The following is a 23,232-nucleotide window of genomic DNA, read 5'->3' as shown; positions in this document are numbered from 1 at the left end:
GGTAACATTGAGGTGTACCTACAAACTTGCATGTTCCTTGGCCCTTGCAAGTAGGCATGGCTCTTGAGTCTTGACCCTATGGTGCAACCATAGATCACTTTCCTTTTCTTCCAAATTTCCTGGGATGATGTTAAAGTCCATTATGGTCACCCAAATTTGGAATAGTTTCCACCTTAATAGCCTTCCCCCTCTTATTTAGGTTTAGCTAGTTATAATTCATTTTGGATTAATTGGTGATGTCATGATTACTGCAAGAAGCTTATTTTATTAATTCTCTTTCCAGTTTCTATTCCTTTGGCTCTAGTCCAGTTCACATTGCTTACACAAAGATTTTCTGATTCGGTGTCCATATACTACAATCCTCTAGGTTCTTCTGATGCACTCTTTTTTTGAACACATTGTCCTTTTGCCTTTTCTAAGAACGAGCAATGAATTTGATTTTATGGGTTGGAGGAAGATTTTCTAAGCCACTTTCTGTAGGCGAGATGTCGAGATTAGAGTTGAGCAAAACGGGTCAAAAAATTTCAAAAGTCGGGTTTCATGAAACGAAACCCGACCCTAGGATGAGGTCGGCCACAAGGTCGGGGACTTAAGCGCCAAAGTCGCGTTTCAAAAGTTTGTTTTGCGCTCTTTTTCAGCCAATCAGGATCCACGGACACTGTGGGCAACGTGATGACATAGGCACGGGTCACCACCATCTTTCAGAAGGGCATGCAAGTGATTGGCTTGCTTTGGTGGGCATCACAGGGGGTATAAAAGGGCGTGCACGCCGACCGCCATGTTACTCATGCTGATCTCAGAATAGGGAGAGCTGCTGCTGATGATGATTTTGTAGGGAGAGCGTTAGGCAGGGAAGAAGACACCAAAAACTGCTTCTGCTGCTAGCGATTTTGCCTGTACAACACACCAGTCACTGTGTGTGCAGTGCAAGTGGAGGCTATATTTTGCCGGATCAGCGGTGTTGGTTGTTAGGCTGCCTTCTAAGGCTCCCTGATGGATGCATTGCTGTTTACCCACTGCTCTGCAAACTGCTTTTTTAAAAGCAATCCCAATTTTTTTTTTTGTCCTGGTGAGGTACTGAGCGTGCATTTTTTCACACCATACAGCGGTGCACACTCCTCACACAGTACCGTGTAACGGCTGTTATCACAGCCACAGTGAAGCTATCTGTGTGTCACTCTGTAAGGATAAGTCGAGGACATGTTTCGTTCTTACAGACCTGCACCTTCTAGTTTTGTCTAGCTTTCAAACAGTTAAATATATTTGCTGTTTGTTCACATTCAAAACTATAGAGAGACAGCGTGTGTCAGTCCGTATACTTAAAAAACACGGAGCTTGACAATTTTACGTACACCGGACAGCCGTGTACGTGCACGCTCCTCTCTCAGTACCGTGTAACGGCTGTTATCACGGCCACAGTGAAGCTGTGTGTCGCTCTGTAAGGATAAGTTGAGGACTTGTTCCGTTCTTACAGACCTACATTCTAGGGAGATTCCTATTCTGCCCAATTCTATATACACCTTGTAGTTTGTCATACACTAGCCAATTTCTGCCTGTGACATAGCGCTGTGATATTCACTGGGCCTCACACAATCCAAAAGTGTCCAGTGTCCACAAGTGTGTGCTGAAATTAAAAATCTCCGTTATCCTCTAGTCACATTTTTCACACCTGCGACATTAAGCCTGTGACATAGCGCTGTGATATTCAGTGGGCATCACACAATCCAAAAGTGTCCAGTGTCCACAAGTGTGTGCTGAAATTAAAAATCTCCGTTATCCTCTAGTCACATTTTTCACACCTGCGACATTAAGCCTGTGACATAGCGCTGTGATATTCAGTGGGCCTCACACAATCCAAAAGTGTCCAGCGTCCACAAGTGTGTGCAGAAATTCAAAATCTCCTTTATCCTCTAGTGACATTTTTCACACCTGCGACATCGAGCCTGTGACATAGAGCTGTGATATTAAGTGGGCCTCACACAATCCAAAAGTGTCCAGTGTCCACAAGTGTGTGCAGAAATTCAAAATCTCCCCTGTCCTATAGACACCTTGTACCTTGTTTTAAATTACTATATAGTTTGTTGGATTTTGTCTACATTTCTACCAAAAATGAGGAAGACTGGTGGAAGAGGCCGTGGAATTGGGTGGGGGTTGGCAGCTGGTAATGATGGTGTTGGTGGTGTATCTGCTGGTAGTGGCAAAAGCAAAATAGGACCGAATGCAGGAGGTGTTGAGCCTGCGTCATCGTCTGGCTCCACAAGGCCTCGAACGCTTAGTTTTCTAGGAGTTGGCAAACCGCTTTTAAAGCCAGAGCTTCAGGAAAAAGTTTTGTCTTACATTGCTGACTCAGCCTCCAGCTCTATCGCCTCCTCTTCTGAAGTTGTAAAAAATAAAAGCACTGAGTCGTCATTGGAGGCTCATGTTCATGAACCACACCTTTCCTTGTGTCCTTCACCCCAACCAAGATTGAAGGATGACGCAGGCCATACTACTGATTACTCCATGGAGCTGTTTTCACATACCATGCCTGGATTATCAAGTGAAATGGTGAATTACCCAGTACAAGATGAATCTGACATGGAGTGCACTGATGCACAGCCACTGATAGATGATTCTGCTAGTACATTCACTCAGAGCACTACATTGTCCTCGCAGTGTACAGAGCCAGATTCTGACCCTGATGAAACTCAGGTGCCCCTTCCCGCACACTATACCACCATACATGGTGACACAGAGGAAGGTGCACATGACATTGACGAGGAGGTGATGGATGACCCAGTTCTTGACCCAGATTGGCATCCATTGGGGGAAGAGGGTGCTGCTTCCAATAGCTCAGATGAGGAGGAGGAGCATCCACAGCAGACATCGACATCGCAACAGCTGTTATCTGGCAGGCCCGGAGCACTCCAAAGACAGGTTCCAAAAATCAAAAGAGTTGCTGGACAGCTTGTCCAGAGGGTCAAAATATCACAGAGTGCTAGGCCGCAAAATGTCTGCCAAAGTAGGAAGAGTGCAGTGTGGCACTTTTTTGAACAAAATCCTCATGATCCAGCCAAGGTTATCTGTAAGAAGTGCGCAAAGACCATTAGCCGAGGGAAAAATCTGAAAAATTTGAATACCGGTTGCATGCTTAGACATTTAACCAGCATGCACTTGCAAGCGTGGACACAACACCAAACCTCAAGTACCACATGTGCAACTGATCACAAAGAAGGTAGTCAGCAATGCTACATTGTTTCCCCCACTGTAAGCCCACCGGTTAGCACAGCAGCAAATGTTGAGGTGTCGTTGCAAGGCCACAGCAGTCAGGGAATCCCACTGTTATATCAACGAAAGACTGAATCTAGGCCATCAGAAAGAACACCAACTCCATCACCATCATCAACCCTCTCTCAGTCCGCCCTGTCCACCGCTACTTCCACCATATGCAGCTCTCAAGTACAGCTCACCTTCCCAGACACTGAGTAGGTCAAGAAAGTACTCAGTCTATCATCCGCGTACACTGGGTTTGAACGCCCACATTGCCAAACTAATCTCGTTAGAGATGATGCCCTATCGGTTGGTGGAAAGCGCAGCTTTCCGCAAACTCATGGCCTATGCAGTACCACGCTATGACCTTCCCAGTCGCCACTTCTTCTCTCGCAAAGCCATCCCAGCCCTCCACCATCATGTGAAAGACCGCATTGTCCATGCACTCAAGCAGTCAGTGAGTGGAAAGGTGCACCTCACAACTGATGCATGGTCCAGTCGGCATGGCCAGGGCCGTTACGTGTCCATCACTGCGCACTGGGTTAATGTGGTGGATGCAGGGTCCACAGGGGACAGCGGTGGTGGGACAGTGCTGCCTAGCCCACGGTATAGGAAACAGTTGGCTGTAGGCGTTCGACCATCCTCCTCCTCCTCCAGAAGCGAAAGCTCGTCCACAGAGCGCAGTCGTACGAGCACTCCATCTGCAGCTGCCACTGTTGCACACGAGGTGTCCCCCTATCGATCAGCTAGTGGAAAGCGTCAGCAGGCTGTGTTGCAGATGATGTGCTTGGGCGACAGACACACCGCCGAGGTGCTGGCTGAGTACTTTCAGCGACAAACTGAGTCATGGCTGGGCAGTGTACATCTTGAGGCAGGCAAGGTAGTTATTGATAACGGCCGTGCTTTTTGGCAGCCATAGCCCTTTCAAAACTCAGCCACATACCTTGCTTGGCTCATACCTTGAACCTGGTGGTGCAGTGCTTCCTCAATAATTATCCGGAGTTAACAGCCCTGCTCCAGAAGGTGCGAAGACTGTGCGCGCACATCCGCCGGTCGCCTGTACACTACATTTGTATGCAGAAGCTGCAGTGATTGCTCCACCTTCCCAACCACCGCCTCATTATCGACATTGCAACAAGGTGGAACTCCACGCTGCACATGGTTGAGCGGCTGTGCGAGCAGAGGCAGGCCATAATGCATTTGTGGGAGGATACACGGCCAGGCACTTTGAGAGCAGACATGGAGTTGACAGGTGTGCAGTGGTCGAAGCTGAAAGACCTCTGTAAAGTCCTTCAGTGTTTTGAGGAATGCACACGACTGGTAAGCGCAGACGACGCCATCCTAAGCATGAGCATCCCACTTATGCGTCTGCTCATGCAAACTTTGACGCACCTTAAGGAGCAGGCGTCTGCAGCCAATGTTGATGAGGAGGAAGAGGTGGAGGGAATCCTTGATGACATTCAGCCATTGTCTGCTCAGGGACCTCTCCTGGACGAGGTGGAGGAAGAAGAGGAGGAGGAGGATGATGATGGGGATGATTACTTAGGGGAGGAGGATGCATCTCGTGGGGCAAGTGAAAATGTTGGCGTGGCAAGGCCTGGTACAGGGTTTGTGCATGACTGGAGGGATGTGGGTTTGCCAGAAAGTGCTCCTCCACCCAGCACTCGCAGTGCATCATTGACACCAGGAACATTGGCCCACATGTCAGATTATGCCTTGCAGATCCTAAAAACGGACCCAAGCATTGCCAAAATGATGAACGATGACGACTATTGGTTGGCCAGCATCCTGGATCCACGCTATAAAGGCAAATTACAAAACATCATGCCACAGGAGAACCTTGACCTAATATTGGCTACTAAACAAGCAACTCTGGTTAACCGGTTGGTTGAGGCATTCCCAGCACACAGCAGCGGTGATGGTTCACACACGAGCCTTACGGGCCGGGGGCAGCTTGGCAGAGGTGTTCGTGGTGCACACAGCAGAAGTGGTGTTGGAAACAGGGGTTTCATGACAATGTTGTGGACTGATTTTTCACGGACCGCTCACACAACTGGTAATACTGCATCGATGGAAAGTGACAGGAGACAGCAGTTGTCAACTATGGTTAACAACTACTTTTCCTCCCATATCGATGTTCTCCCGCACAGGTCATTCCCCTTTGACTATTGGGCCACTAAACTGGACACCTGGCCTGAATTGGCACAATATGCCTTACAGGAGCTCGCTTGCCCAGCTGCAAGTGTGCTATCGGAAAGAATCTTCAGTGCAGCTGGATCAATCCTGACAGAAAAAAGGACCCGTCTGTCAACCCAAAATGTGGATGATCTAACCTTCATTAAAATGGACCATGCATGGGTTTCCAAGGATTTTATCCCACCTTCCCTTGATGACACATTGGTTGCCAGAAAAATGGCTTGCTTTGGTCCTCCTCCTATTCCGCGAACTTGACCTATTTCGCCTTTTGCAGCAGCTGAATGACCCACATCTACATATGCCACTTTGTAAACCTCCCTAAGTGGGCGCCCCCCCCATGGCCGGGGTCACCACCTAGCGCACAAAACCGTGCGAGTGCCGTTGCCCTGGACAGGTGGGTAGGCCGACTCTTGGGCACGGGCACTGGCATAGGGTCCCTTGTAGAGCAATCAAGTGTCTCTGACAGTGGTGGTGCACACCCGCCGTCAGATACACCGCCGTACTATGAGGGGCCCAGTGCCTGTACCGATGCCCACGAGTGTGCCCCCCTTGCTTGGACAGGGCCCCAGCATTTGCAATGTTTACCTCTCCCTGCTCCTCCGCTGTGTAGTCTGGGCTGTCAAATCCTTCACTGGGACTGCCACTACAAATTGATTGAACTGAAAGATGATGGTTAAGATGTAGCTATGCCCTGTCCTGCTGGCCAGGCTCTAGCTCCAGATGATCAGTGGCTTCCATTTCTTATGGACGTCGACTCACAATTACATGCAGTGGTGGTTTATCATCAGCTTTCACAGTTTTCCTACTCACAAACGTGTGACATTCCATCGCACATTTCAAAATGTGCCCTCTCATGCCAATCAAATAGAATCGCCTACGGCCTGTGGCTTCTGAGTTTTGCACGCCAAAGTTACGTGACAGATCATGATAGCCAGTGAGCACCATGTTTACATCGCTCCCTGTGATAAAAATTGGATTGAGATGAGTAACAGTGATGGAATCAACGGAAGTGCGATACAGCAAGACTTTATTCACAAAAAAATGTTTTCACTGTCTCAACACACAAATTAATTGAGGGTCAGCATCGCCTATAAGAATTGTGACGGAAGTTTTTCCCGTGAATAATAATTCCTAGATTTCTGCAATCAATAGCCTTTATGTCACTAATTGTATGCATCTCATTTCCTATTGCAGAGAGGCTGGACTGTATTACTGAGACAGAAATATATGAAGATTTAAAAATAACACCAAAAGTATATAGTTGCGTACACCTCAAATGCATTTCCTTTTTTCCACTTTTTAGATTGCTGTGTAATCCATACTGAGAACACGGAGATTTTACATGTTTAAACTATGCTATATATACCTGCTATCCAGTGATAAAGTACCCTTTCTCAACTTTGTACAATCTGGTCAAATCCATACTGGGCCTGAGAACATCTGAGTCTGCCTCCTGATCTATAGACATATATTTTTAATGTGTAAACTAGGCTACATATATACGTGTTATCCGGTGAAACTGTACCCTTTATCAACTTTCTACTATGTTGTTGAGTCCTTACTGGGCCTGAGAACGGCTGCCGAGCTGTTAAGCAAGCTACAGCACCTGTGGTTTGGACACGTAATTTTTTCAGGAATGACGGTTAGGCCTCACTCCGGAATTGCGGTTGACCTGAACTTACTGGGAAATCATCATTCGTGGGGAATAATCTGAATCCCAGATCCCCATCACTAACGGAGTTCAGCAGGTTATCTGCACCTGTAAGCGACAAAAGCTGGTCCTTTCAGTGCATGCAGCCCCGGACATGTACTGGAATGCTAGACCTGTTATTGCTCGATCTCACATGCCACAGCCTCGCGTATCCCTCTAGTAAGCTTGACGCATTTCGCGGGGCCATGCCGGAGTCTCGGTCGTTAACGGAATAAAGCTGAGAAATCGCTAGCACAACTACAAACGGACATACCACACCACACACAGAATCGACAAAGCTTGCAATCTGTCCATCTTTTCTGTAGCTTGTATGGTAGTGGTTTCCCGGGTGCAGTCCAATTAAGCCACAGGCTCCACTCCTGGTGGTGCCCTTTTGGACATTCCTTTAAGGTTCAGCTTTTCAATCATACTGCCCCCGGAAACCAAAAACTTTGCCTTCAGGGACGCTGTTTGGAGGTTCGTGGGAATAACGCCGCCCGATCAGCAGTCGGCATATGGGTCGCCCTCCCAGGGCTGTGGGGTACTCGGTACTGGGCCGGTGTCAGTGGGATGTGTCACAGCAGCGGTGACCCGGACGGTGGCCCTAGGCGCCCATGTAAATGGCGTGGTATAATGGTAAGAGTTTATATAGATAGTTTGACGCCACCTGTGGTGTTCGGCAACATAGATGTTAGGCCGACGCTGCCTGCAGATCCTCTGGGACTGATGGTGTTGTGCAGCAAAGATGGTGAAGCTCCCCACAGGTGGAGCTGGAGTCCCAGGGAAGTGTAGATGTAGTGATCGGGGAAAGGCACAGGCGGTGTAGGTGCTGGTACCCAGATGTAGCGGTGCTGGAATAACTGTAGGACACCAGAGCGTGCAGTTCCAAAGCTTTACTCACAGTCTGCAGGTTACACAGATACCTACCTCCGTGCTGTGTCCTCCGGGTCAGAACCTCTGCCAACCTCTGGGACCAGAATGGAAAGCTCCCTTCCAACACTCCGCCAGCATGTACCTTCCTGAACGTCTCCTTTCTAGCGCTTGTGGGGGAAGCACTCACAGGACCGTGGTTCACTGAAACGCCTCCTGTCTAACAGATGTTCCTCAGACTTTACTTGTATGGCAGACAGCTGTAGCCTTTTCCTTCTGCCTCGCACACGTCGATGCTGGGGCCTCCGAGCCTTAGTTGGGTACAGAGCATTTATAGCTGCTACTTCCCCCGGTTTCTGCTGCAGGAATGTCAGTGTCCCTACAAACTCGGAGACCAGAATCCGGACCATGCGCTCCAGCTGGGAGTGAGCCTTAACTCTGCTCATCCTCCAGCTCCCCTTCTCACGTCCACACACTTCCCCTTCCCTGCACAGAGTGCCCTAACTTACCTCCTCCCGACCACAGAGAGCAGCTCCTCAGCAGTCAGGTTCAGAGGTCTCCCTGCTGGCCTGGAGTGGGAAATGTGTTGTGTGTTGGTTTCACTGCTAGAGAGATCCTTCGTTGCTCCCAAGCTTGACAACACACTCCCTAGGAGGAAGGCAATGCCATAGTGGCGACCGTACTCTTGGGGACGCCACAAGTGCACTGATGCCCAGCCACTGCTGGATGATGCTGCTGGTACATTGACCCAGACCACTACATTCCCCTCGCACTCTACACAGCCAGAATCTGACCCAGAGGAAACTCAGGTTCCCCTTCCCGCATACTATACCACCTTACACGGTGACAAAGAGGAAGGTGCAGATGAAAGTGCAGGTTCCTTGAGCAGGTGGGGGGGGCATACTCATGGGCGATGGCACTGGCACAGGGCACCGCATAGTACGCAAAAGTGTCTCTGCTGGTGGGAGGGCCTAAACAGCCAAGTGCAGTGAGATGGAAGATGGGGACGACAAGGAGTTCAGAGTAGTGCAGGGATTCCCTAGCAAGGAGACTTTTGTAATTGTTTTCAATGTTGGGACAGCAATTTTTGGGGAGCACTATACTCTGGTGAATGATATATGGGGCCCACCATACACTGGAGCATTCCAAAGGTGGACATCAGACACTGGAGCAGCATTTACAGGGCCCATTATACACTAGAGCAGTAGAAATGGGGCCCATTATATATGGAGCATTATTTGGGCCCATAAGACAGTGGAGCTTCATCCATTGGGACCAACATATACTGTAGCATTATGTGGAGCTCATCATATACGGTTTGAAACATTATATGGGAATAATGATTCCGTATGGAGAAATATATGGGCCTCATTACTCTGTATAGCGCACTAAGCGCTGGCCATAATACTGTATGGAGTTATATACTGTCCGTTTTTGGAGGTATTGGAGAATTTAAAATGGATATCAGTCATGAGATGTAAGAAGTGAAGTATTTTTCATTGTACTATACTGCTATTTCTCTGCCGTATCGGAGCATCATGAGTTGTGGTATGTGTTAAAGGGGCGCTCTTTGGCCCTGGGCCCACGAAAACTTGGAGCCAGCCCTCCCCCCCACAACTGTAGCCAAATAACCCCCATTTTTCAGTGCGTAACTAGTATTATGAAGTTAATTAAGGTTGACAAGCTTCAGTAACAAGAATTTATGCTTTTGGCATTCAAATGGGCACTGTTTGTGTTTCCTGTCCTCCTCTCACTGCCGACTTTAATTCTCCATTGACTTACATTGGGTTTCGTGTTTCGGGACGACCCCGACTTTTCCCTATAGTCGGCCGATTTTGCTCGACCCGACTTTTGGAAAAGTCGGGTTTCATGAAACGAAACTCGACCCTAAAAGACCAAAAGTCGCTCAACACTAGTCGAGATCGTTGGGGTCCACTATAGACTTCAGGGTGAATTTTTGTAGGATGACCGTGATGAAAATAAAGAGTTGTAGGTGCACCAAGCTTTCAGCAATGCATGTCCTCTTTCCTGTAATACAGATAGTGTATTAGTATATTGAATTATCCAAACTATGAGGACCCATAAAACTATTCCCAGCTGGGACATTTATATTTTATCCACATTATAAATATAGAAATTTACAGCAAAATCACATTTATCTTGAGAACAGGGGACTGGAGAAGTGGCCATATATGCACTGCTCTTGCTGTTGACTCCTGTGACTAAGCTTCCTCAGCAACTCCCATCTAACTGAATGCAAACAATTTTGCACACAGGCAGTGGGGTTCTGTTCTTAAGATAGATGTGAATAGCCAATAAATGACCATTAGAAAGTCTGTGGTTCTCCTGATTAGAGATGAGCCATCCCCTGTATGTTCGGGTTTGGTGGTTTTGGGGAACAGGTAAAAAAGGTACAAGTGAAGGTACAGTATGGCTCTACGGCTATCAACCAAGTATATTAAAGAGGTTGTCCACTACTAAGACAATCCCTTCTCAATCTGAAAGTTTGCACCTGTGAAAATAAAAACACCATCTTCCTGTGCCGCCTCTGTTCCAGTGGTGTTAGCACTCGCGTTCCCTGGGGCTTACGTGCGGTTGTTACTTGTTATGACACGTGAGCCATGAAGATGTGAGAGGTCCACTTAATCTACCAGGAGTAAAACTTCTTACAGACTAGTTCCAAATTAGTCATCCAGTAGAACTAACCCCATATGTGCCTTAATGCTTGGGACAATTTTAAAAACTTTGCTCTAATTCCTAATGCTCATCATACTGGCGCCTCAATTATTATTTTATTATTATTAATATTATAATTTTTATTATTATTATTATTATTATTATTATTATTATTATTATGTATTTGGCACCATTGATTCCATGGTGTTGTACATGAGAGGGGGTTACATGCAAAATACAAATATCACTTACAGTAAGCAAACTAACAATGACAGACTGGTACAGAGGGAAGAGGACCCTGCCCTTGCAGTCTTACAGTGCATTCTATGTGTTGATGAGGATGGAGACAGTAGGTTGGGGGTTTGCAGCAGCTCTGGTGATGGTGAGGAGGCAGTGGGGTCATTGCACACTGTAAGTTTTAAGTTAGAGTTGACCTATTATTAGCCCATTTACGTCTTACATTGAGTTATGGGATTTACCTTGGGGATGTGGTTACCATGGATGGTCACATCTCTAGTGGTAGATCGCATTACACCAATTGGGAAAGTATCACTAATTCTCTGCATCTCATGCAACAAGACATTTGTGTAGGGCATTTTGTTCCTGTCATCCGCCTTAGGAGCCTTTTCTTTCTCCATACTTTGCTCCATGTAGTAATTCAAATTGAGTATACTCAGGACTACAGAATAGGAAAAGGATTGGGTATTCTGGTTACAAGTAAGCTGAGCTGCAGTACTCAATGTCAGGCAGCAGCTCAAAAAGCAAACTGGATTTTAGGGTGAATGTTTTCTCTGTCTACTAGTTTTATCAGTCCAAAATTTTGGAGGAAAAGGGAGGAAAAGGGAACCTACTGCATGGGCAGAACTGGTGACTTGTAATATCCTTAAACTTATATGCCATATGCAATATCTTTCTCCAGTGATAACAGAAGGTGTACCACATGCTAAAAATTTATCTGTGGAGACACAACATTGTGTCTTAACTAATCAGACGTCTATTTTTAGTAAACCAAGAAGAATAGGCTGTTATCTGTACGTTGGCTTTTGAATTTATGTGCTGGTCAAGAAAACAGACTTTTGCTTGTGTAAGCCTGTAATATTGATATTTCATATAATGTATTGTGCTGTTATCCTTCATGACTAGTGATGCTTACTGATATGCTGATATGCTAATTATGCATTGTATTAGGCTAGATAATTGGGTGACTTCAATAATGCCAGGAGGAAAAACTGCAAATAGATTAAATAATCACTTAATGCTGCTTGATCTCATCTCCATTCTTACCCTTTATGTCAATACTAAATGAAGGACACTTTCAAAGTATAAAAAGAGGTTACATGCCTATATAGAGAATAACAGAGTCAGAGAGAGACAGCCAGAGATTCTGCCAAGACATTCAAACATCCAGGGGACCCTACAGGACTGCTGGCAATACACCATGGCTTCATCACGAGGGATACTGATCTATCATTCTACAGGAAACAACCTAGGGGACCTCGGACTCGGGTGGAAGAATACAGATCTGTTCCACTGACCATTGCTGAACCATGGATACATTTGGAGAAAGCCAGGATTGGTACCCTCCGGTCGCCTGGCTCCATGCAGATGTTTGGAGAAGCCAAGTTGTGACCCTCGGGTCCACTGGCCTTGTACCTCAATGTACTGTCATCTTACTTTGTTTGTCGTTATCTCCTCTCTATGTGCATGCCACAGGTGGGGTAGTCGACCCTGTGAGCTCTGAAGTAACAGCTGCCATTATCCTGATGAGTCAGCGGAAGGGTGAGACTCTAATATGCAACATCTTGGGGTACTTTGCTGGGACTGTTCTACTTGTTATCTGCCTGTTTTTGTGGTTCAAAAAAGCACTGCCACACTTTTTTACCCTGACTCTGTGTTGTCTGAGTAGCGTTTTGCCCACTTTAAAGGGAGAGCGGGTGTTCGGAGGAACGATCCCTGGTCCATGCAGTTTCGGCTAGTGGACTTGGGTGCCCGCCAACCCCCCATGTCTTCACATTATCCATTAGCCTTTTCTTCATGCCTTCAAATATTTGAAACAGCTCTGAAGGGGAATGCATCAAGCAAAGACCAGCCCTGCCCCCAAAACAGACTTCACTTTTGGGATTTGGACTTTATATGCACTGCTGATTCCAAAAAGGATCCGATGACAGGTTCTAAAGAATAGTGGTTTATTGTCAACGCGTTTCATAGTCAAATTGACTACTTCATTCGGACAACCAGGTTTTCTCCTTACAATGCACACCGATAATGAGGATTTATGAGGGCTAGCATATGCAAGGAAAGTAGGAAGATGAGTAGGAGTAATAAACATGCTAATAATATTAAATGGCTGCTGGCAAATGCAAGAAGTCTTGCAAACAAAATGAAAGACTTGACAACTCTTATGTCATTCAAAAAATATGATGTGGCTGGACGAAAGCCATGATTGCGTGACAAACGTAGAGAGTTACACCATATTTATTAGAGACAGGAAAAACAAAAAAAGTGAAAGGGTGTGCATTTTCACTAAATCCAATTTAAGACCAATGTTCAATGATGACATTGGGGGGAGCTGCGACAGTGTAGAGTCAGTGTGGGTAATGTACATGGGGACAGCAATAATGGAACGCTGCTAATTGGAGTTTGCTACAAACCTCCTAATATAGCTGGACAGATAGAGTAGGAAATGCAGCAGCAAATTAAAAAGACAGCATAGACTAATAGGGTCCTTATTATGGGGATTTAAACTATCTAGACATTCAATGGGACATCTCCTGGCTGTTCTAAAAGCTGCAAGTTCTTATTCACAATTCAAGACAATTATCTCTCTCAGCTGGTAGATGATCTCCTGTGAGGAATTACGGTAAGTGCAAATCTGGATGTTGGTAATGTGATTTATCTGGACTTTGCAAAGGCATTTGATATTGTCCCACATAACAGCCTAGGCAAGAAGCTAGGACTAGGGGAAACTATATGCAGATGGGTAAGGAATTGGCTACATGACAGGAAACAAAGAGTCGTCATAAATGGTACGTTCTCTAAATGGGATATAGTCAGCAGTGGGGACCACAGGGATCTGTGCTAGGAATGATTCTTTTTAACCTCTTTATTAATGACCTTGTGGGTGGGATTGAGAGTAAAGTGTCAGTCTTTGGTGATGACACCAAACTATGTAGAATATTAAAATCTGACCTTGACATTACAATATTGCAAAACGATCTGGATAAGATAACTGAATGGGCAAACACTTGTAAAATGAGGTTTAATGTAGATAAATGTAGAGAAATGTAGTTAAATAGGAAAGGGTTCTTTACTGTTAGAGCAGTCAGAATGTGCAATGCCCGACCACAAGAGGTAGTAATTGCAGATGCTATTACATTTATTATACAAGGGCTGGATGATGTTCTCAAGTACACATAACTTTGTGAGCTATAGATAATTGAGTGATAGGAATGTATTTGTGGAGAAAGGTTGAATTTTGTGGACCTAGGTCTTTTTTCAACCTACGCATCTATGTTGGCTGAACATGTGCCATTCATATAGGCACGTGTGCAGTCACAATAGAAGGCTCTGATATACTTAATGAGCCAAGTTCTGGATTATTAGCACACTGTAAGGATAGGTTTTCAGCCTATTAATATTTCTGTAAGCTGACCACAGAGATATAGCTCCATTTACCTTTTATTTTTGGATATTTGATAAGCATCAATAAACCAAAGTATATTGTAATTGCAGTTGGTCTCTGAGCCTCCAACGAACATGTCTAATACAGTTTCTATCAAATTGGTTAAGTGGAAAGCTGTGTTCGGGTTCTTTGCTTCCTCTAAGGAAAAGCAAACCATCATTTTAGCAAGAACACTTAATTATCATAGTCAACTCATAGAATATCTAGAAGTGTTGTGTAGAAGTCAACTGGACTTGCAATGAAATCTTGAAAATGTTATCTTCTACTTTTTGTGAAATGTATCACTTCATTTTTTTCTACTTCTGAAATCCTCAGTGATCATCTACAATCTGTGATAGTTAGCAGCAAAAGTTCACTATCCCTAATATGGCAAAAACAGGGGAAATTAATGGGGTTGTCTTGGATCCTAGATCCTATCCCAATATGTAGTAGGTGTAATAATAATAATAATAATATTAGCAAATACCTCCAATTAGAAATGTAGCATAGTTTTTCTGATTCCCTATGACTCTTTCCTCATGTGCAGACATTGCAGGACACTATATATCCATGGTTATAGCCACTGATATATTGACTGTTAGTTAGCTAGTTGCTAGCCATCATAACTATGGAAATCTTAGGTCCTGAAATGCGTTGTCCATGAGGAAAGAGACATAGCGAATCAGAAAAACTGTGCTACATTTCTAATTGGAGGTATTTATTAATATTATTATTACACCTTCTACATGCTAGGATAGGATCTTGGAAATGGGAATACCCCTTTAAGTATTGCATGGGGCCATTATTATTATTATTAATTATTTATATAGCACCGTTGATTCCATGAAGCTGTACATGAGACGAGGTAACATCAAAATACAAATATCACTTACAGTAGACAAACACAGAGGGAAAAGAACCCTGCACCTGCGGTCTTACATTCTAGAGAATGATGAGGAAAGAGACAATAGGTTGGGGGTTGCAGTAGCTCCAATGGTGTTGAGGTACAAGCGTGGTCATTGCAGGATGTAAGCTTTCTTGAAGAGATGGGTTTTCAGGTTCCTTCTGAAGGATCCAAATGTGGTGGATAAACGGACATGTTGGGGCACAGAATTCTAGAGAATGGGAGATATTTGGGAGAAGACTTGGAGGTGATTGGGTGAGGAACGAATAAGTGTGGAGGAGAGAAGGAGGTCTTGGGAGGACTGGAGATTACATGAGGGAACATATTGGGAGATTAGATTGGAGATTTACAGAAAGGAAAGGTTATGGATGGTCGGTGTTAGTAGCTTGAACTGGATATGCTGGGAAATTGAGAGCCAGCTAATGGATTTGCAAAGGGGATAAAGTAGGAGTGTAGCGAGTGTAGCGAGGAGAGAGATTAATTAGTCGGAGAGCAGTGTTAAGGACGGACTAGAGCGATGCATGAGTGTTAGAAGGAAAGCCACAGAAGAGGATGTTGCAATAGTCGAGGTGGGAGATGTTGAGAGCATGCACAAGCATTTTGGTAGTGGGTTGAGAAAAGGATTCTGGAAATATTTTTGAGCTGCAGGTGACAGGAGGTGGTGAGAGCTTTGATGTGCAATTTGAAGTTGTTGGAATACGTTTGGTGCAACAACTTCATTCCTGGTGACATTAAAGAAGAGTTGTACATGAGCCAACCCCAGGGATATATTAAAAATTGTGAAGAGCACTTTGTTTGTAAAATGCAAAAATCTCTCTATGAACTTAAGCAGTCGGCAAGAGCTTGGAATTCGAAAATGAACAAAGTTTTGATGGTTGAAGGATTTAAAAGATCTCAAGTTGACCCATGTTTATATGCAAAAAATGGAGTGAAGGAGTGAATGTATGTTCTCCTATATGTAGATGAAAAATAAATTGCAAAGTTAGGTGAAATTCTCAACCAGCACTTTGAGACTAAGGACCTTGGAAATGTGACAAACAGTATTATTTGGAATCCAAATCCAGAGAGGGGAAGATGGGAGTTTTCTTCTCAACCAAAGTTCTAAAATTTCTGCAATCCTAAACCAGTTTGGAATGTCAGAAGCCAAAGGTGTGTCAACACCAATGCATCCATCCTAATTACATTTGGAAGGAGAAGATGATCTGCTATCCAGCAATGAGAGTTACAGACAAGCAATGGGGGCGCTTCTGTACATAGCAACCACAACTCGTCCAGATATCACAGCCACAGTTGAAATTCTCTGCCAACGTGTAAGCAAGCCATGCCAAAGAGACTAGAATGCAATTAAGAGAGTTCTTCAATATCTTAAAAGAAACACAAAGGCTAAATTTTAAGATATCTATATCAAGAGATCTCACTCTCAGAGGTTATGTGGATGCAGATTGGGCTGGAGATTCAAGTGATCAGAACTCAACAAGTGGTTACTTGTTCAAGTTAGGAGAAAATTCAATTTCTTGGTCCAGCAGAAAACAAGTGTCAGTCACATTATCTTCTGCAGAATATATGTCTGCTGCTTATGCAAGTCAAGAAGTAATTTGGTTGAAACAACTTTTGGAAGATTTTGGCAAGCCATTAGCTCAACCAACAGTTATGCATAGAGAAGAAAGTGGATAGGCACTGACCATACCGTGCAAAGAATATCCTTTATTGTGGCGTCAAGTTACCAACAGCAGGCAGATAAAATCATGGAGCAAGTACAGACGACGATCGTTTCGCGCTTACATTGCGCTTCAACAGGTCATATGTAGGGCAAAGCTCACAACATATTTAAAAGCAACCATTGCCCTTGTCCCACCCATCAAGCATCAGGTGACAGCATCTCATTAATTGTGAACAAGTGGAAAGCAAAAAAAATTACAAAAGACAGATGCTTCAGGATTACCTGCATGTTTTTTTTTTTATATGTTCCATTAGTCTTGGGACCCCTTCACCTGAGGTGATGGAGTTAAAGTGCTCACGGAAACGTACAAATAAGGGACGAATAGTCTTTCCAATATAGTGAAAACCGCATGGGCAAAAAACAACGTATACAACGTAATTTGTGCGGCATGTTATTAAATCTTGAACTTTATGCAAAATGCCTCCCATCTGTAAATATTTGTAGTAAGATGGAAGGAACAGAAAGAACAATTTCTGCATTTATGATTACCTACAGGCATATTTTTTTGCAATCAATTATTAGATTCAGTTTTTACACGATTGCGAACTAGAATATCTTTAATCCTCTGGTTTGTAACAAGCGGGCCCCTGGACACTATATCCGCAATTTCTCAATTTCTTTTTCTCCCTCTAGCAAATGCCAATTCCTGTTGATCGCAGATCTAATTTGACTATCCATAGGACCAAATCTAAAATTAAAAATAAATCTTTTTTCTTTTTTGTTCTGTTGGACCTGGCGTTTCTTTTCATATGAAGCACTAGGACAGTCCTCAACCTTCTTTAATGCCATGTCCAGTACAGATTTGGGATAACCCCTGTCTGAAAAACATTTCTAGAGGTCCATAGGTTGTTCCTTAAACCTGATGGGGTCATTATTAATCCTTTTCAGCCGTAAAAACTGTCTGTAAGGTAGGGATTTTTTCAAAAACAGCGGATGAGCGCTGTCAAAATGCAGCAGTGAATTGGTGGAAGTTGGTTTGCTATATACTTCTGTTCGTAAAAAGCCATCATCAATTTGTAATTGTACATCCAAAACTTCAAGCGTCTTGCCCCAAAATATTCATATTATTGGACGTGTTCAGGTGATCCACAAAATGGTGGAACGATTCCTGAGACCCGTCCCATACCATGAATATATTATAGAAAAAAGATTTATTTTTAATTTTAAATTTGGTCCTATGGATAGTCAAATTAGATCTGCGATCAACAGGAATTGGTATTTGCTAGAGGGAGAAAAAGAAATTGCGGATATAGTGTCCAGGGGCCCGCTTGTTATATACCGGAGGATTAAAGATATTCTAGTTTGCAATCGTGTAAAAACTGAATCTAATAATTGGTTGCAAAAAAATATGCCTGTAGGTAATCATAAATGCGGAAATTGTTCTTTCTGTTCCTTCCATCTTACTACTAAATATTTACAGATGGGAGGCATTTCACATAAAGATCAAGATTTAATAACATGCCGCACAAATTACGTTGTATATGTTATTTTTTGCCCATGCGGTTTTCATTATATTGGAACGACTATTCGTCCCTTATTTGTACGTTTCCGTGAGCACTTTAACTCCATCACCTCAGTTAAAGGGGTCCCGAGACTAATTGAACATATAAGAAAAAAACATGCAGGTAATCCTGAAGTTTTACGGTTCACAGGGATTGAAACCGTTAAAATGCCTGCACAAGGAGGGGACCTAAGTAAATTATTATTAAGAAAGGAGGCCTAGATGGATTATTCGGACTTGTGCTCAAGGCCCATCAGGTTTCAATGATAAAATCGATATGGCAGTGTTTTTGTGATTTTTTTATTTGTTTTTAAAGCATCTGTCTTTTGCAATTTTTTTTGCTTTCCACTTGTTCACAATTAATGAGATGCTGTCACCTGATGCTTGGTGGGTGGGACAAGGGCAATGGTTGCTTTTAAATATGTTGTGAGCTTTGTCCTACATATGACCTGTTGAAGCGCAATGTAAGCGCAAAATGATCGTCGTCTGTACTTGCTCCATGATTTTATCTGCCTACTGTTGGTAACTTGATGCCACAATAAAGGATATTTTTGCACGGGACGGATTGTGCCTATCCACTTTCTACTCTATGGATATACAGACTCTTTTCCTTGGAAGTGGCACCCGTATTCCCTGATGTGTGTGCAGCTTCATTAACCTGAGGTCATACAGCTGTCCCTTTGTCCTGCTTTTTTTCTTCTATGGTATGTGATTTGGATCAACCAACAGTTATCTATGAGGACAACCAAGGATGCATAAAACTTGCCAGCAGTGAGAAGATTAGTGCAAGGACTAAGCACATTGATGTAAAACATCACCATTTACGTGACTTAGTGGAACGTGGTGTACTCGAGTTTGTTTATTGCGAGTCTGACAAGATGATAGCTGATGATATGATAAAGCCATTATCAAGAGCCAAGTTTGTGGACTTCAGAACCGCAATGGGACTGCAGTAGTTGTTGAGTGGGGATGTTGGAATATGTTTGGTGCAACAACTCCATTTCGGTCTATGAGTGTTTAGTTGCTAGATTTGTATGCTGTTTATAAAATTAGAACAAAAAAAAAACAAAACTCCAAGAGGCTCACACAGGGAGAGCATGTGACTGTATTTCCTGTTTTTTCTGTGTCTGAGTATGAGAGAAGCAGCCTGCTGTAGATGCTGCACAGATAGAGTCAAACAAATGATTTATTCCTGATCTTTTAAGCATATTGTTCCTGATATTCCTGAATAAAGAAGCTCTGTTGTCACATGCTTGGAGAGTATCCTGAAAATTCCGCTGCCAAGAGAAGTACAAGGCAGAGTCAACGGTTACTGCGAGGCAGCTGATTTCCGGTAGAAGGGCAAGTGTGATGTCATGTTTTGTGATAGATAGATCAGGTAGGGTAGATATGCGAGATGAAGGAAAGATTAGTTCAGATTTTTCCATATTGAGCTTGAGGAAGTGAGAGGAGAAGGAGGATATGGCTGATAGACACTCTGGGATTCTGGACAGCAGACATCTGGGCCAAAGAAGTAGATCTGAGTGTCATTATTATCATTATTATTATTATTTATTGCTATAGCGCAATTTGTTCCATGGCGTTTTACATGTAAGGAGGGGTATACATAATAAAACCAAGTACAGTAATATAAAAAATAAAAAATACAAGTCACGACTAGTACAGGAGAAGAGAGGACCCTTCCCACGAGGGCTCACAATCTACAAGGGATGGGTGAGGATACAAGAGGTGAGGGCAGAGCTGGTCGTGCAGTGGTTTGGTGGATCGGTGGTTACTGCAGGTTGTCGGCTTCAGCATATAGATGGTACTGAAAGCCTTTATGAGTTGTCGCAAACCAAGGGTATACCTGGAGAAGAGTAGGGGTCCTAGGACAAAGTCTTGAAGGACACCAACAGAGACATGGCAAGATGAGGAGGTAGTGTAGGAGTAGGAAACGCTAAATGTGTGGTTGGTAAGGTATGAGGAGATCCAGGATAGAGCAAGGCCTTTGACGCCATATGAAGAGAGGAACTGTAGTAGCAGGCAGCGGTCAACTGTGTCAAAGGAAGAGGACAGGTCTAGAAGGGAGAGTATAAAAAATTGTCTGTTAGCTTTGGCAGTAAGTCGTTAGTAATTTTGGTCAAGGCAGTTTCAGTGAAATGATGGGGACGAAAACCAGATTGTAGGCTGTTGAAGAGTGAGTTAGATGCAAAGTGAGAGGAAAGTTCAGCGTGAACGTGCTGCTCAAGGAGTTTGGAAGCAAGTGGGAGCAACAATATGAGGCTATAGCTAGAAATAATGCTCGGGTCAAGGGATGGCTTTCTGACGATAGGTGTGATTGTGGCATGTTTAAAAAGCAGAGGAGAAGGTAACAGAAGTTAGCAATAGGTAGAAGAGATGGGTTAGGGATGGGATAAGTGTGGTGGTGAAGTTGGGGAGGAGGTGGGATGTGATGGGGTCAAGTGCACAAGTGGTGATGTGTGATTTGGAGAGATAAGTAGGCTCTACTTCTGTGAGAGGGAAGTTATGGGGTTAGGGCATTGGTCTGGTATACCAAGGGGTTGTGGTGGTCGAACAATAAAGACTTGCCTTGATTGACCTATCTTATTTTTGAAGTGTGTGGCAAAGTCCTCGGGAGAAATTAGGGAAGTCGGAGGGGGTAATGATGGGCAGAGAAAGAAGTTAAGTGTTGAATAACTGCTTGAGGTTGTAGGGTAAGGAAGATATGAGGGATGTAAAGTAGGCCAGTTAAGCAGAGGTGAGAGCTGATTTGAATGCTAGTGTTGCTTGTTTGAATGCGGTGAAGTCGTCTTGCAAATGCTTTTTCTTCCAACGCCGCTCTGCAATTCTGGATACTTGACAAAGCTTTTCAGTGATGTTATTGTGCCAGGGTTCTCTATTCATTTGTCCCACTCTGCTATGCATGGGAGGGGTGACTGAGTCGATAGCCGATTCGAGAGTAGTATTGTAGAAACTACTGGCAGTGTCTGTGTTATGAAATGAAGATATGGAGGACAGTGGTAGAATAGAGTCAGAGAGTATGCAAGTGTCTAGATGTGCAAGGTTTCTGCAGGGATGGACTAGTTGTTGGACTTGGGTGACAGGTGAAGAGGGCAGTGATGAGAATGTGAGAAGATGTTGGTCAGATAGAGGGAGAGGAAAAGTTGTGAAGTTGGATAGGGAGCAGAGGCGGGTGAAGACCAGGTCTAATGTACAATATGTCTGTCTGTGTGGATGGCTGAGGAGGACCACTGGAGGGCCATAGAATTCCCACTATAAAATCTATGTCACCTTAGTGTTTTTTTGGGTTAACCCCAATGGCATATTTAATCGGATAGCAAGATAAAAAAAATGAATGTAGACAAGTACCATAAGTCACAGGACAATCATTGCTTAGATATGCCTCAATGGATCAAGCCTCCGGCTGCCATATTGTAACTCTTTTTCTAAATATGAGAGATTTCAAGTTCTAATTATATATTCACTTATAACCACTATAGCTGGTGTTGTAGATATGTACTGACTTGATTCATTCGGATAAGGAAGCAATCAATGTAATCTTGGGGACAGGCTGGATCCAGTGTCTTCTGTTGGGTCTTGATGCTTTCCTTCACGTAGTCTTTAAGGGATTTAACAAGTTGAAATATTTTTCTATGGGGTCCACGTAAATACTTCATTATGCTAGGGAAGGTATCATATAGCTAAAAGAAAATAAAAGTTGTAATGAATAGGACTATACATACTGGAGACTCAAGTGAAACATTCACCTGCTTCTAAAATGTAGAAGCCATACAATCTTCTTCAGCATTTTTATTTGGCGTTTTTAATATTTAACGAATGTTGTCATTTGAGCAGGGAAATCCAACTTCCTGCTTTGAGAACTGTCTAAAGGGGTGTTGCATTTTTTAAAAAGCTTAATGAAAATCTGCTAAGTGAAGGGTGCATGGATAGGATGTCACTCCAATATTGATGAGAAGTAGAGAATCACAGCACATTCCTTCCTTTTGATGGATCCACCATTGCCAATTGTGCTAACTCATACACCTGCCTCTACAGTAATTTGCATTTTTCTAATGAACGTCTTGCTAACTGAAACAATTGCATTTTTCTGATGAAGGTCGTGTTAACAGAAACGTTAATTATTTAATGCATTTAATGCACTGATAGGAGTGCCATGATTTTCTGTTTTTCATGAATTATTTGTTTTGTAAACCAACCAACTCTTTTGAGCACTTTCCAATGAATGAGGTGTTATAGGCATCTCTAACATATTACTTAAAGGGAACCTGTCAGCAGGATTGTGCATAGTAACCTACACACAGAGTCAGGTTGGTGCCGTTATACTGATTACAATGATACCTTAGTTGAAGAAATACATATTGTGGTTGTTGTTTAATCTTTATTTCCAGTTTTCAGTTAATGATATGCTTGTGCTTTGGGACGGCCTGTGTTTGCGGAGCTTCATGTGGTGCTCTGATTAGACTGCTGATAGGTCACTGATCCCTCAGTGACCTGCCCCCTAATTTACATAATGAATATATGCACATCCTGAAAAAAAAAACCTTCTGCATGCAGGTGCCTGCTATTTCACCTGCGCTACAGCATAATCGCGTGTGTACTGTGTTAATAATGAATGTGGCTGAGATTATCTTGATCGTAAAAAAAAAAATCCATTTGAAAATGGCGCCCGCCGCGCCTGCGCAATAGCAGCTATCTGTGTATATAGAGGTGATCCAAGAGCTGCTATTGCACAGGGCCATCTTGCTAGAGAAAAATCATTTCCTCC

At 43.6% G+C, this 23,232-nt stretch overlaps 1 pseudogene; it reads right to left on the bottom strand.

The window, feature by feature from the left end:
• Positions 1-415: 415 nt before the first annotated feature.
• The window catches only part of LOC141051641 (cytochrome P450 2G1-like), a 67,856-nt pseudogene continuing 45,039 nt past the window's right edge, over positions 416-23,232 (bottom strand).

The sequence above is a fragment of the Dendrobates tinctorius genome, unplaced genomic scaffold (genome assembly GCF_039654945.1).
Source record: "Dendrobates tinctorius isolate UK_male_01 unplaced genomic scaffold, ASM3965494v1 ptg000158l, whole genome shotgun sequence".
Taxonomy (NCBI): Eukaryota; Metazoa; Chordata; class Amphibia; order Anura; family Dendrobatidae; genus Dendrobates; species Dendrobates tinctorius.
The sequence above is the reverse complement of the archived record's forward strand: the minus strand, read 5'-3'. Positions and strand labels throughout refer to the sequence as shown.